Raw genomic sequence first — 13,679 nt, forward strand, 5'->3', positions numbered from 1 at the left:
TTACTCTGTCGATGGCAGTTACCCCGCGAATGGCAGTTACACTCTCAATGGCAGTTCCTCTCCCGATGGCAGTTACTCTGTTGATGGCATTTACTCTGACTTTCAAAATGCCTGCGCTTTTATACCCCCAACATTGGCTCATCTCATTGGTTCGAGTTTGGCAAAACAGTAAATTCAAACTCAATTGGATTTTTGTATCCCAAGGCATAGTTTAAAATGATTGCTTAAATTGGAATTATGGTGAAAAATAAACCAACCCAGGTATCTGTTTCAAAGCCAAGTGTTACATATTTTCAATTTTCCAGTACACACTGAGACTACTAATTAGTCATTTGACAGGTGACTGTGAGCAACCTTGAGTGCGGGAGTCGATGGTTCTGAGGAATGTGAGGCTGTGGACTGAGTGACAATTGAAGCAAGATGGGTGCTGTAGACAAGGGCAAAAAAACCTTTATGAAGAAGTGTGCATTGTGTCACACAGTCAAGTGAGGAGGCAATCATAAGATTGGGCCAAAATTTTGTTTTGTATTTGCATGGAAGACTGGACAAGCTGAAGGATTTCCTTATAATGATGCACAGAAAAATAAAAGTATTATCTGGAGTGAAGATCTACTAGACACTTACTTGCAAATTCGAAGAAATATATTCCAGGAACATAAATGATCTTTGCAGGTGTCAAGAAGAAGAGTGAACGTGAAGACTTGAAAGCTTATCTGAAATCTGCCACAGTAAAATTGCTTTGGAGAGGGTGCAAAGAAGATTTACCAGCATGCTGCGTGAACTGGAGCGCTTGTTTTTCGAAGAGAGGTTGACTAAGGTCGGACATTTCTCTCTGGAGAGAAGGAGGAAAAGAGGTAACCTGATCGAGGTATACAAGGTAATGAGAGGCGTGGATAGAGTCAATAGCCCGAGATTATTCCCCAGTGCAGGATTGACTGAGGAATAGTTTTAACATATTAGGAGGTATGTGTAGAGGAGACGTCAGGGGTACAGAGGGAGCTGTGAATGCTGGGAATGCATTGTCAGTGATGGTGGGAGAAACAAAGTCATTCGGGACATTTAAGCGACTTTTGGGCCCGCACATGGACAGCAGTGAATTGAGGGGTTTGTATGTTAGGATGGCTTATTTTATTTTAGATTAGGAATAATCCTCGGCACAACATTGTGGGCCAAAGGGCCTATTCTGTGCTGTACCTTCCAATGTTCTATGTTCAAATAACTGACAGAATCTGTTGCCTCATTTATTGATCAGTTTAGATTTGACTCCTGATTGAACAACGTCTGATGGTGTTATTAATGTTGCAACTGAATGTTTAACTCTCTTTTTAACGACTTGTCCAACTCTAGCATTCACTACCATCCTGTAACTTTGCGCTGTTCAGTTTTAAATTTGGACATCATTAATCCGTTCAACTAGTAAGAATAAAAGGAATATTCAAACCAAAATAGAAAAAATACGCGTCCAAATCGAGATACTTCTGAGCTCTCAGTTCAGATCAGATTTCACACTCTCTTAAAGTTACAACAGAAGATTTCAATTCCATACGTAAAAGACACTTTACGTGTAGTTCAAATTACAGAGTCATTGACTTTCCTTCCAATCTGAGCAGCAGATTATGAGGATAAGTGAACCCTCACTTCGAGGCCAAATTCATGGGTGGTATTTTGCCTCTCCTTGTATTTTGAAATCCATGAAGGAAATTGCCACATACCTTGAGCGCTGCTGTCTCCGGATTATTTTCACCATAAGACTTTCTCCAACATTTGTGAACTGTATGGCTCTGTGTTTGGGTACAAGTGATTGAAAGAAGGCCACATACCGAACTGACATTTCATTTGTTTTCCTTCTCAGGTTGAAAAGGTGACAAATCTGTTGTTTCGATCAATCAAGAGGACCTTGTCGATTGTCTCATTACTGGTGTGACCAAGTGAATTAAATATTTAATCATCAAGAGGTCCAGCCTCAGGTAAAAGTCACTGAGACTTTTGTTGTGATCACTTGAGGGGACTGAGCAGAGGGAGGTCAGTTCATCACTTCTCACCAAAACGGTAAGCGCTTGTGAACTTGCTGGTGCCTCAACATGGTTAATAATGAGGTGAACAGTGTGGAGGACAGAGTGAATCTATTCTCAGACAAGGAGCAGGTCAATGCTCTCTCCCCCTTGTAAACGAATGGAATTCCACAACATTCTTCCCGCATTCCTCCCTTTTCTTTGAGGTGAGTGTCTTTTTATCTCTGTAGCCTTGTTGAGGGGTCAATCTTTAATCTCGTACAGAACATGTACACAGTCTCACCCCCTCACCCCACAACTTTTTCAGATTGTGTGTCTGGTAAAAAGATCTTTCCGACCCATTGCGCTGAAACACTCACTGGGGGGTATGTCTCCTACACTCCAGTCTTTTCCTGTTGGAACAGGGATACAAATATGATTCTCCATAGGAATGAGAGTGACACGGTAGTTGTTACAGGGGTGTTTAACTTTCCAAATATTGACTGGGACTACTATAGTTCAAGCGCTATATATCAGTTTTATCCAATGTGTGCAGGAGCACATGTAGACAGGTTAACAAAGGGTGCGGCCACTTTTGATTCGGTACTGGGTAATGAAAATGGCCAGGTGATAGATTTGAAGTTAGGTAAGCACATGACTGACCACAATTCGGTTATGTTTACTTCAGTAATGGGAAGTGAAAAGCATATACTGCAGGGCCAGAGTTAAGATGAGGAAAAGGCCATTACAATGCAATTAGACAAGATTTAGGATGCATAGGATGGGGAAGGAAACTGCAGGGGATGGTCACAATTGAACCGTGGAGCTTTTTCAAAGAATAGCTGGAGTGCGTCCTTGATAAGTGTGTACCTGTCTGTCAGAGAGGAAGTTGTTGAGTGTGGTAGTCGCTTATTACTAAGGAAGTTGAATCTCTTGTCAAAAGGAAGAAGAAAGCTTATGTTATGATGAGATGTGAAGGCTCAGTTAGGGCTCTTGAAAGTTACAAGTTAGCCAGGAAAGATCTAAAGAAAGAGTTAAGAGTCAAGAGGGGACATGAGAAGTCATTTAGCAAGTAGGGTTTAGGAAAATCGTAAGGCGTATCAGGAATAAAAGAACGATGAGAGTAAGATTAGTGTCAATCAAGGACAGTCGTGCGTGCAGTCAGACAAGATAACGGAAGTGCAAAATGCATACTTTTCATCAGTATTTACACCAGAAAAATATAATTTTGTCGAGAACAATACTTATATATAGTCTACTAGACTAGGTGGGTTTGAGGTTCACAATGAGGAGGTGTTAACAATTTTGGACAGTTTGAAAACAGATAAGTCCTCAGGCCAAATGGGATTTTTCCTAAGATTCTCTGGAAAGCCAAGGAGGAGGTTGCAGAACCTTTCGCTTTGATATTTATTGCGCTATTGTCTACAGGAATAGTGCCAGTAGACTGGAGGGTAACAAATGCTGTCTTCCTTGATCAAAAGGGGAGTAGAGAACACCCTGTTAATTATAGACCAATGAGCCTTAGTTCTGTTGGTGATGAAGTGTTGCAAAAGGTTATAAGAGATAGGATTCATAAACATTGAGAAACGAATTAGCTGATAAGGGATAGACAACACGGTTTTATGCAGGGTAGGTCATACCTCACATACCTTTTTCAATTTTTTGAGAATGTGACCGAACATTTGGATGAGGGTAAAGTGGTCGATGTGGTATGCATGATTTAGAGTAAGGCATTTGAAAAAGTTCACCATGGTAGACACGAAGTACAGAGGGATAGGATTAATGGTGATTTTGTGGTTTGGATCAGAAATTGGCTAGCTGAAAGAAAACAGAGGATGGGCATTGCTTGGACTTGTTCACCCTGGAGTTTAGGTACTAGTGGCGTAACAAGGATGTGTTTTGGGTTCACTGCTGTTTGTTGTTTTTAATAAACGACCAGGATGAGGGCGGTGAAGGATGGGTTAGTAAATTTGCGGATGACACGAGATCAGTGATCAGTGATCAGTGCCGCAGGGTGTTGCAGGTTACAGAGTAACATAGCTGAGCTGCAGAGCTGGGCTGAGAGGTGGCAAATGGAGTTTAATGCAGAAAAGTGTGAAGTGAATTACTTTGTCAGGAGGAACAGGAATGCAGAGTATTGGGCTAATGTTAAGATTCTTGGTAGTGTAGGCGAGCAGAGGGATCTCAATATCAACGTACATCGATCCTTGAAAGTTGCCACCCAGGTTGATGGGGTTGTTAAGACGCCATACGGTTTATTGGCTTTTATTGGTAGAGGGATTGAGTTTCGGAGTCACGGGTGCATGCTGCAGTTTTACAAAACACAGGGATGGCTGCACTTGGAGTATTGCATGCAGTTCTAGTCACCACATCACAGGAAGGATGTGGAAGCTTTGGAAAAGGTTCAGATGAGATTTACTAGGCTGTTGTTTGGTATGGACGGAAGGTCGTACGAGGAAAGGCTGAGGGATTTGAACCTGTTTTCAATGGAGAAAAGAAGGTTGAGAGTTGACTTAGGTGAGACATATCAGGTAATCAGAGTATTATATAGGGTGGACAGTGAGAGCCTTTTTCATTAGATGCTGATGGATAGCAGAGAGGACAGTTCATTAAATTGAGGATAATAGATGTAGGACAGATGACAGAGGTAGTTTCTTTACTCACAGGGTATTGGAGGCGTGGAATGCACTGCCTGCAACTGTAGTAGACTCAACAACTTTAACGGCACTTCAATGTTTATTGGATAGTCATATGGATAAAAATGGAATTGTGTTCATTGGATGGGCTTCAGATTGTTTTCACAGGTCGACACAACATCGAGGGTGGAAGGGACTGTACTACACTGAAATGTTCTATGTCCTAACACTTCTCCGAGATTTAATGCTGATGAGTCCATCATTCATCACGAGATGCTGGAGTCTATTATGAAGGATGAGATAAACAATCATTTGCAAAGCATCAATCAGTTTGCACACAGTCAACATTGGTTTCTGAAAGGGAAACACTATTGACAAAACTGTTGAACGTTTTTGAGGATATATCAGTTAAACTAGGTACAGGAAAACCAATGGATCCGGGAATTTGTATTTCCAGAATACTTTAATAACATCGTATCTAAGTGTTAGAATGCAAAATCAGAGCACATTAGTGGTAATATACTAGCATGGAATCCATGAAGGATTTTAGATTTTTATCCAAACTGCTGAGTCACCAGTGAATTCACACTGGGGAGAAGCCATTCACTGCTCTGATTTTGTGAAGGTATTCACTCAGTCATTCCACTTTCTGGTATGACAGTGAATTCACACTGAGGAGCGGTCACTCACCTACTCTTTGTGTGGAAACAGGCTTTATTGATTCATCAAACCTGCTGGCACACCACTAACATAACACCAGGCGGAAATCATTCAACTGCTCTCAGTGTGGGAAGGAATTCACTCCGTCATCCAGCTTCCTGATACACCAGCAAATACATGGCGGGTGGGAACCTTTTCCCGGCTCTGACTGCAAAAAAGGCTTTCATGTTTCATGAAATGTGCTATGCACCAGTGAGTTCACGCTGGGGACAAAATGTTCACTTGTTATGTGTATGGGAAGGGATTTGCTTGTTCACCAATCCTGTTTAAACACCAGTGAATTCACAAAGACCACAGTCCAAAGATTTTACTCTTACTCACACCAGTGAATGAATCACACAGCATTGAAACAGACCCTTCAGTCCAGCTCACTTGCCCTGCCCAGATATCGTTAACTGATGTAGCCTCCTATGCCTACGTTAGGCCCACAACCTTCTAAACACTCTTTATTCATGTATCCATTTAGATGACTTTCAAATGTTGAAATTGTACCTGATTGAAACACAATCTCTGTCAGCTTGTTCCATATGTACAACGTCCTCTGCATGAAAATGTTTCCCATCCAATCCCTTTTAAAACATTTTCCTCTCAACTTAAACCTCTACTTTTAGACGGCCCTCACCTGGAGAAAAGACTGTGGCCATTCAACTCACCTACGCCCCTCCTGATTTCATGAACCGCCGTAAGATCACCCCCTCAGCTTCCGTTCCTCCAGGTAAGAAAAAAACCCTCAGCCTCTTCGGCCTCTCCCCATATCTTAAACCCCCTAGATTTGCCAACATCTTTGTAAATCTTATCTACACACTTTCAAGTTTAGCAACATTATTCCCATAGCAGGGTGACCAAAAGTTTACACTGTATTCCTAAAGTGGCTTAGCCAGTGTCATGTAGAGCTGAAATATGACATCCCAACTCGTATATTCAACGCAACAACCAATAAAGGCTAGTATGCCAACTGCCTTCTTCACCACCCTGTCTACCTGAGAATCCACTTTCAACGAACTATACAACTACATTCTTAGTTTTCTTTGTTTGTCAACACTCTGCAGTGCCCTACCGTTAACTCTAGAGCTCCTGCACAGCTTTGCCTGAACAAAATGCATTACGTCACGTTGGTCTAAACTCCATCTGCTGCTTCTTGGCCCACTGGCCCACCTAAACAAGGTCCTTATCAGTTTACGCTGAGATATCGTTTATTGTCCATTGTATCAGCAATTTTGGTGTCAACTGTAAACTTAATAACCATTCCTCTGTATTCACATCCAAAATATTTTTACAAATGACAAAAAGCAGCATATCTGCTCTGGGTTGTTTGTTACTCAACTCTGCGGATTTCAAAATGCTGCTATTGTGGTTGACATGTTAATCACATTGCGTTACTGATATGGAAATGATTATAACATCAGTTTAAATGAAAGCATTCACACTGGGTATAAACTATCCATCTACTCAGTGTGTGCCTTGGGATTTTCTCTTTCATCAGGACTGGTTAAACACCAATGTGTCTGTGATGGGGTGCATGTGTGAGTGTGAGAGTGTGTGTGTAGTTGTCTGGATGAAAGGACACCGCACAACAATCAATAGACAGGAGGGTTCCCTCCAAGTTGGGGAACACCTCAGTGGTCCAGGACATTCAGCTTCGGACCTTTGGGTGACCATCCTTCATGGTGGACTTTGGGATAGGCAGCAGAGGAAAGTGGCCGAGCAGAGACTGATAGCTAAGTTCGGTACCCATTGGGAGGGCCTCAACCGGGACATTGGGTTCTTGTCACATTAAAGGTGACCACCATTGCACCACAGAAGATATCCCTACACACACACACACACACACACACACTCACATACACACGGACACAGGTACACGCAGACACGCACACAGCCAAACACACACACCCTTTAGGCACACAAACTACTACACTCACATATGCACCCCCACACAGACTAATGACAATCTGCACCCATTACACACACACACAAACACACTTTCTCACACTCACAACCACCAGCCCAGACTGAGAGATACACACAGACAGACAAAGACCTACATGCACACGTATATTTTGTGTGGTGATTTTTTTTTGCAGAGTTACATTGCACTTTGCTCAAAAACTGCATTTATTCATGTAGAACTCTGCGCTCAAAATCTCCCTGAATTTATGTAAAACACTCTTATCTCACTTATTAGATTAGAATCAATCTAAACATTAGGCCATAAACAGAGAACACAGGGAGCCAACACCTTCAACATATTCTCTAGCTATCACCATTGTTAGCAGCTAACTCGACAACGCAACTTTAAAAAGAAGGGTTTTGTGATTTACACATGAAAGAAGTGAAACTACCACTGTATTCTAACAGCTGAAAGGGCTTAACAGGAAATCAATTTTTCAATGTATAATTTCAGTTACATCACACTGCAAAGTTTTGCTCTAAATTCTGTGTTACGATCGAGCCCTCCACAATCACCTGATGAAGGAGCATCGCTCCGAAAGCTAGTGTGCTTCCAATTAAACCAGTTGGACTATAACCTGGTGTTGTGTGCTTTTCAATCAGGAATAAAGGCAGTGAGCCTGAAGAGTGGAGAAATAACCTCGAGGAGGGTGGGGGTGGGGAGAAAGTAGCATAGAGTACAATGGGTGTGTGGGGGAGGGGATGACGGTGATAGGTCAGGGAGGAGAGGTGGAGTGGATAGGTGGAAAAGAAGATAGGCAGATAGGACAAGTCCGGACAAGTCATGGACACAGTGTTGAGCTGGAAGTTTGGAACTAGGGTGAGGTGGAGCAAGTGGAAATGAGGAAACTGTTGAAGATAGAGCTTCAGGGCAGAGGAAATGACCTGAGAGTTGCAGTGGGAGAGGGACTCCCTGAGATTCTTGTAGAGAGAGGAGGAAAACTTCTTCAAGGCAGGCATCCTTTCAAGAGGATTCGCAGTAGGGTTAAAATCAACGAGGTAAAAACAATGCCTGCAGATGCTGGAAACCAGATTCTGGATTAGTGGTGCTGGCCCAACACCTTCAACATGTTGTCCAGCTATCACCATTGTTAACAGCTAACCCGGGAATGCAACTTTAATAAAAGGTTTTTGTGATTTACACATGAAAGAAGTGACACAATCACTGTTTTCTATCAGATGAAAGGCTTAACAGACAATCAATTTTTTCAATGTATAATTTCAGTTCCAGCACACTGTAAATTTACACGACACTACACTGGCCCAGTGATAAACAGGACGTATAGCATAAAATAGAGAATGGCGAGAAACGTAATTGACACAGATTCGTGGAGAAAATACCTCAGACAAGACTGAACTGGGAAGGGAGGAATAAGGCGTTCCCGATGCTAAACAGGAGAAAAGCTTTCAATGGAGAGTGGCAGACAAATTTTACTGAGGAGGATTCTGGGGAAACTCAGCTCAGTCAGCAAGACTGAACAGCGGATCGAGGAAGACCCCCCATACCCACTCAACCACAATCCAGAACGGAACAAGTGGAAGAGCATTCAGCAAAGAGTGACAGACATAATTCACTCAGAAGCATTGTGGGAGAGGTCGACTCAATATCTACAATGTAGCAGCGTGTTGGGCGAGAACCCCTACTCCCGAGTGGTAAATAGAAGGAAGAACATTCAATGGAGAAGAGCAGAGAGACATTAGCCAGCGGTAAATGCTAATGTGTCTGGGTTTGATACTCTACAGAGGGTCAGCGTGGACGTGTTGGTCCAAAGGGCCTACTTCCACACGGCCAGAATTCTAAGGTTCTAAGACATCAATGGGGAGCATTCCGGGAGGAGTCGACTCAGTCACTGCAACAAAACAGCGGATCGAGGATGAACTCAATACCAGGGAATGGCAATCCCTAAGACCGATATTACTGTAGTCTTTTCGTCTTTCCACCTTTTCCAACCAAGGGGATTTCAGAAAGTAGCCACGGAAGTACTTGATCACTTTGTAAAGATTGCACTGTAATTGAACTCACCGGTTAATTGGAAATTCTCAACAAAACAGTTTCAGAGTGGTCGCTTTGTGATGCATGTGCTGCTTGTTTTGATAAGTGCAACTTCGAGGAATATTGGGCAAAGTGCGTTCAATGTACAAGATAAAGGCAAGCTAAGATTCTTTCATCTTTCTTCGTGTGAAGAGTCGGAGATGGCAGTGAAGGCCGTGGCGTGCTCCTATTCGCAGATGTGGGAGATCAGGGAGCAGTCTAGTGTTTCTGATGACTATACACAACCGGAAGTGTGAACAGCAGCAGCCCCTCAGAGACCACATTGTTCAGTTGGAGGGGACCTGGATACAAAAAGGAGCATGCAGAGTGGAAAGGAGTGTAATAGGCAGTAGTTACTGGGAGGTGGCCACGCCAAAGGTTCAGTTTGAGAAACGGATGACCACCAGGAGAGGCGACAAGGAAGTGGAAAGGTTTCCAATAGTTGATCCACTCTGTAACAGTTATCCCGTTTTGAATACTGTTGAAAGGGGCATAGACTCTCAGGAGCGTGTAACAACAGCATCCAGGCCTCCACAGAAACGCAGTGCCTGAGAAACACAGTGCCTGAGATGCAGAGTGCCAGAGAAACACAGTGCCTGAAAAACACAGTGCATGAAATACAGAGTGCCTGAGAAACACAGTATGTGAGAAACACAGTATGTGAGAAACACAGTGCCTGAGAAAAAGAATGTATGAGAAACAGAGTGCCTGAGAAACAGAGAGCCTGAGAAACACATTGCCTGAGAAACACAGTGCTTGAGAAACAGAGTGCCTGAGAAACACAATGCCTGAGAAACACAGTATGTGAGCAACACAGTGCCTGAGAAACACAGCGCCTGAGAAACACAATGTCTGAGAAACACAGTGCCTGAGAAACACAGCGCCTGAGAAACACAGTATGTGAGCAACACAGTGCCTGAGAAACACAGCGCCTGAGAAACACAATGTCTGAGAAACACAGTGACTGCGAAACACAGAGCCTGAGAATCAGAAAGCCTGAGAAACACAGTGCATGAGAAACACAGTGCCTGAGAAACAGACAGCCTGAAAAACACTGTCCCTGAGATTCACAGTGCCTTAGGAACAGAGAGCCTGAGAAACAGAGTGCCTGAGAAACATAATGCCTGAGAAACAGAGTGCCTGAAAAACACTGTGCCTGAGAAACAGAGAGACTGAGAAACACAGTGCCTGAGAAACACAGTGCCTGAGAAGGACAGTGCCTGAGAAACAGAGTGCCTGAGAAGGTTTTGTGGATGGTTATTTATATGGCTGGAGTTCTATGAACAGTAGTGTTAGGCTGGTATCCAAACTGTGACTTCTGCTTTTGACGATATAAAGTACTTGGAAGACAATGCAGTTGCTGCTGTTAGTAAGTTTGCAGACAATACAATTTTCGGTGAAATTGTGCATAGTGACAGCAGAATATACATCATTTTCAGATTTAGCAGAGAAATGGCGTTGGAGTTCAAACTGCGGTCAGTGTAAGTTGTTTCACCTTGAGAGATCAAATGTTAAGGACAATTATGAGATTAATGGAAGGTGCAACACAGGAGGTTACTGAGTAAGATGACTCTGATGTTAGACACAAAGTGGTAGCATGGGTGGAAGTTTGACTGTCTAGCAGAAAGCAGACTTTGGAGATTAAAGGTTCCTTCTCAGGATGGCAGGCAGTGACAAGTGGCGTTCGTAAGGATTAGTGTTGGGACCACAAATTTTGTTGTGTTTCTCAGGCACTCTGTATTAAAGACCAAGGCGAAGAAATTCAGCCCTTTCTGGCTATGTTTGCAGAAGATACAAAGACACATAATGGGACTGGTAGCAATGAGGAATTTGGAAAGGTTCAGAATGATTCGACTGCTTAGGAAAGTGGGCAATGAAGTGGCAGATGCAGAACAACATGGAGAAGTGTGAGTTCATGCATTTTGGTGGAAGAATGGAGGAGTGGACTACTTTGTAAATTTAGACAAATTTCTGAAGCCTGAAGTGGAATGAGACTTGCGTGTTCTTGTCCAGGAACCTCTCAAGGTAAACTAGCAGGTTGCGTCAGTAGTTACGAATGCAAATGCAATTTTGGTGTTTATTTTGTGAGGACTGAATATAAAAAGCAGGGATGTACTTCTGAATCGCTATAAGGCTCTGGTCAAAGCACATTCGGAGTGTTGTGAGCAGTTTTGGACCACGTACCTCAGAAAGGATGTACTAGAGCTGGAGCGAGTTCAGGTGAGGTTCAATGAATCAAACTCTTAACGTATGGGGAAATTTGAGGACTCTGAGTTTGTGCTCGATTGAGTTGAGAAGAATGAGAGATGATCTATTTGAAACATATTGAATACTGAATTGCTGGACAGAGTAGATGTTGGAAAGATGTTTCCATTCGTAAGAGAGACGAGGACCCGAGGGCATAAACGTCGAGTAACGTGAAGATGTCTTAGAATGGAGATAAGGAGAAACTTCTTCATCCACAGTGTGGTGAATCTGTGGTTGCGATTGCTGAAGAACGCTGTGGAGACTAGGTGATTGAACATATTTAAGAGGGAAATAGTTTCTTGAGCAGTAAGGAGATCACGGATTATGGGGAGAAAGCAGTAGAATGGGGTTGAGAAACTTATCAGCAATGATTCAATGGTGGAGCAAACTCAATGATCTAAATGGAATAATTCCTGCTGCTATACCTTATCGTCTGAAGATTTTTATTTGTATGTTGCGTGGATTAGAGGGTATGAGCTTTCAAAAGAGTCAAGTAAAAGTCGAGCTGTTTTACATAGAAAATAGAGCGGATTATGCCCTTCGGACCTTGATGTTTTGACAATCTTTAAATGTCGTCAAATATGAAACTAAACGATATACCCTTCATTGTACTATCCTCCAAGTGCCGATCCAAGATTTGCTTCAATTTCTTAAATGTATTTGGCAGTGCATTCCATACACCTACACTCTGTGTAAAGAACCTAGCCCTGATAGCTTGCCTCAACCATCCTTCAATCACCTTAAAATTCTGCCCTTTTGTGGTAGCCATTTCTGCCTTGGGAAAAAAAGACTATTGAGTATTCACTCTATCCGTCCTCTCATCACCTTGTTTACCACTATGAAGTTTGCTTTCAACCTTTTTCTCTGCAATGAAAAAAAACCTTAGCTCCTTCAGCCTTTCGTCATAAGACATGAACTCCAGTCCAAGCAGCATCCTGTTAAATCTCTTTCGGCACCTTCTCTCAAGCCTCCACATCTGTCCTATAATGATGCTACCAGAAGTGAACAAAATATTCCAAGTGTTGACTAAACAGGGTTCCAAAATACTCAGGATACCGTAGATTTGCAGAAAGTGAGGACTCCAGATACTGGAGATCAGAGCTTAAAAATGTTTTGCTGGAAAAGCGCAGCAGGTCAGGCAGCATCAAAGGAACAGGAAAATCGACGTTTCGGGCATAAGCCTGAAAAGGGGCTTATGCCCGAAACGTCGACTCTCCTGTTCCTTTCATGCTGCCTGACCTGCTGCGCTTTTTCAGCAACACACTGTTAAGCTCCATAGATTTGCAGCATATTTTCGCGTCTCTTCAACTCAATCCCCGTGTTAATGAAACTCAGACCATGTATATCTTCTTAACATTTCTTTCAACTTGTGTGTCAACTTTAATGGGCACCTTGGCATGGATCCCAAGATCCCTCTGTTCGTCAATACTGCCAAGAATCCTGCCTTCAAACCTATATTCTGCATTCAAATTCGATCTTCCAAAATGGATCGCTTCACACTTTCAAATTTGAAATCGATCTGCCACTTAGCCCAATAATGCATCATGTCAATGCCCCGTTGCCACCAAAAACAGCCCTTCACATTACGAATAAGTCCACCAACCTTCGATGCATCGTAAGATTTATTAACCCCCACCTCCACTTCCTCAGTGAAGTCACTTATGAAAATTACAAAGAGGAGAGTCCCAACAACAGATTCATCCAGACCACTACTGGTCACCGAGCTCCAGCTCATACTTTCCATTAACTACCATCCTCTGTCTTCCAGTAGCCAACTATTTCTGTATTCAGACAGCTAAATTTTCCCACATCAAATATATCTCCTTAATTTTTGAATGAGCCTGCCTTAACGAACCTTATCGAAAATCATGATAACACACTATACGTACTTTTTTGTATTCTTCAAGGATATGACAAAACACGTTAACGAGGTTAGAACAGTGGTTTAACACACTATACGTACTTAAACCACTGTTCTAACCTCATCAACGTGTTTTGTCATATTCTTGAAGAATACAAAAAAGCTTCTGTAGCATGATGCGCCCCTCGGGAAGTCATCATATTTCTAACCAAACAATATTTTTTTCCAAGTAATCATAAATC

General features: G+C 42.5%; 1 pseudogene; it reads left to right on the forward strand.

The window, feature by feature from the left end:
* Positions 1-405: 405 nt before the first annotated feature.
* LOC132828650 (cytochrome c-like) lies at positions 406-11,191 on the forward strand (annotated as a pseudogene).
* The last annotated feature ends 2,488 nt before the right edge of the window (positions 11,192-13,679 follow it).

This window comes from Hemiscyllium ocellatum, chromosome 27 (assembly GCF_020745735.1).
Source record: "Hemiscyllium ocellatum isolate sHemOce1 chromosome 27, sHemOce1.pat.X.cur, whole genome shotgun sequence".
NCBI lineage: Eukaryota > Metazoa > Chordata > Chondrichthyes > Orectolobiformes > Hemiscylliidae > Hemiscyllium > Hemiscyllium ocellatum.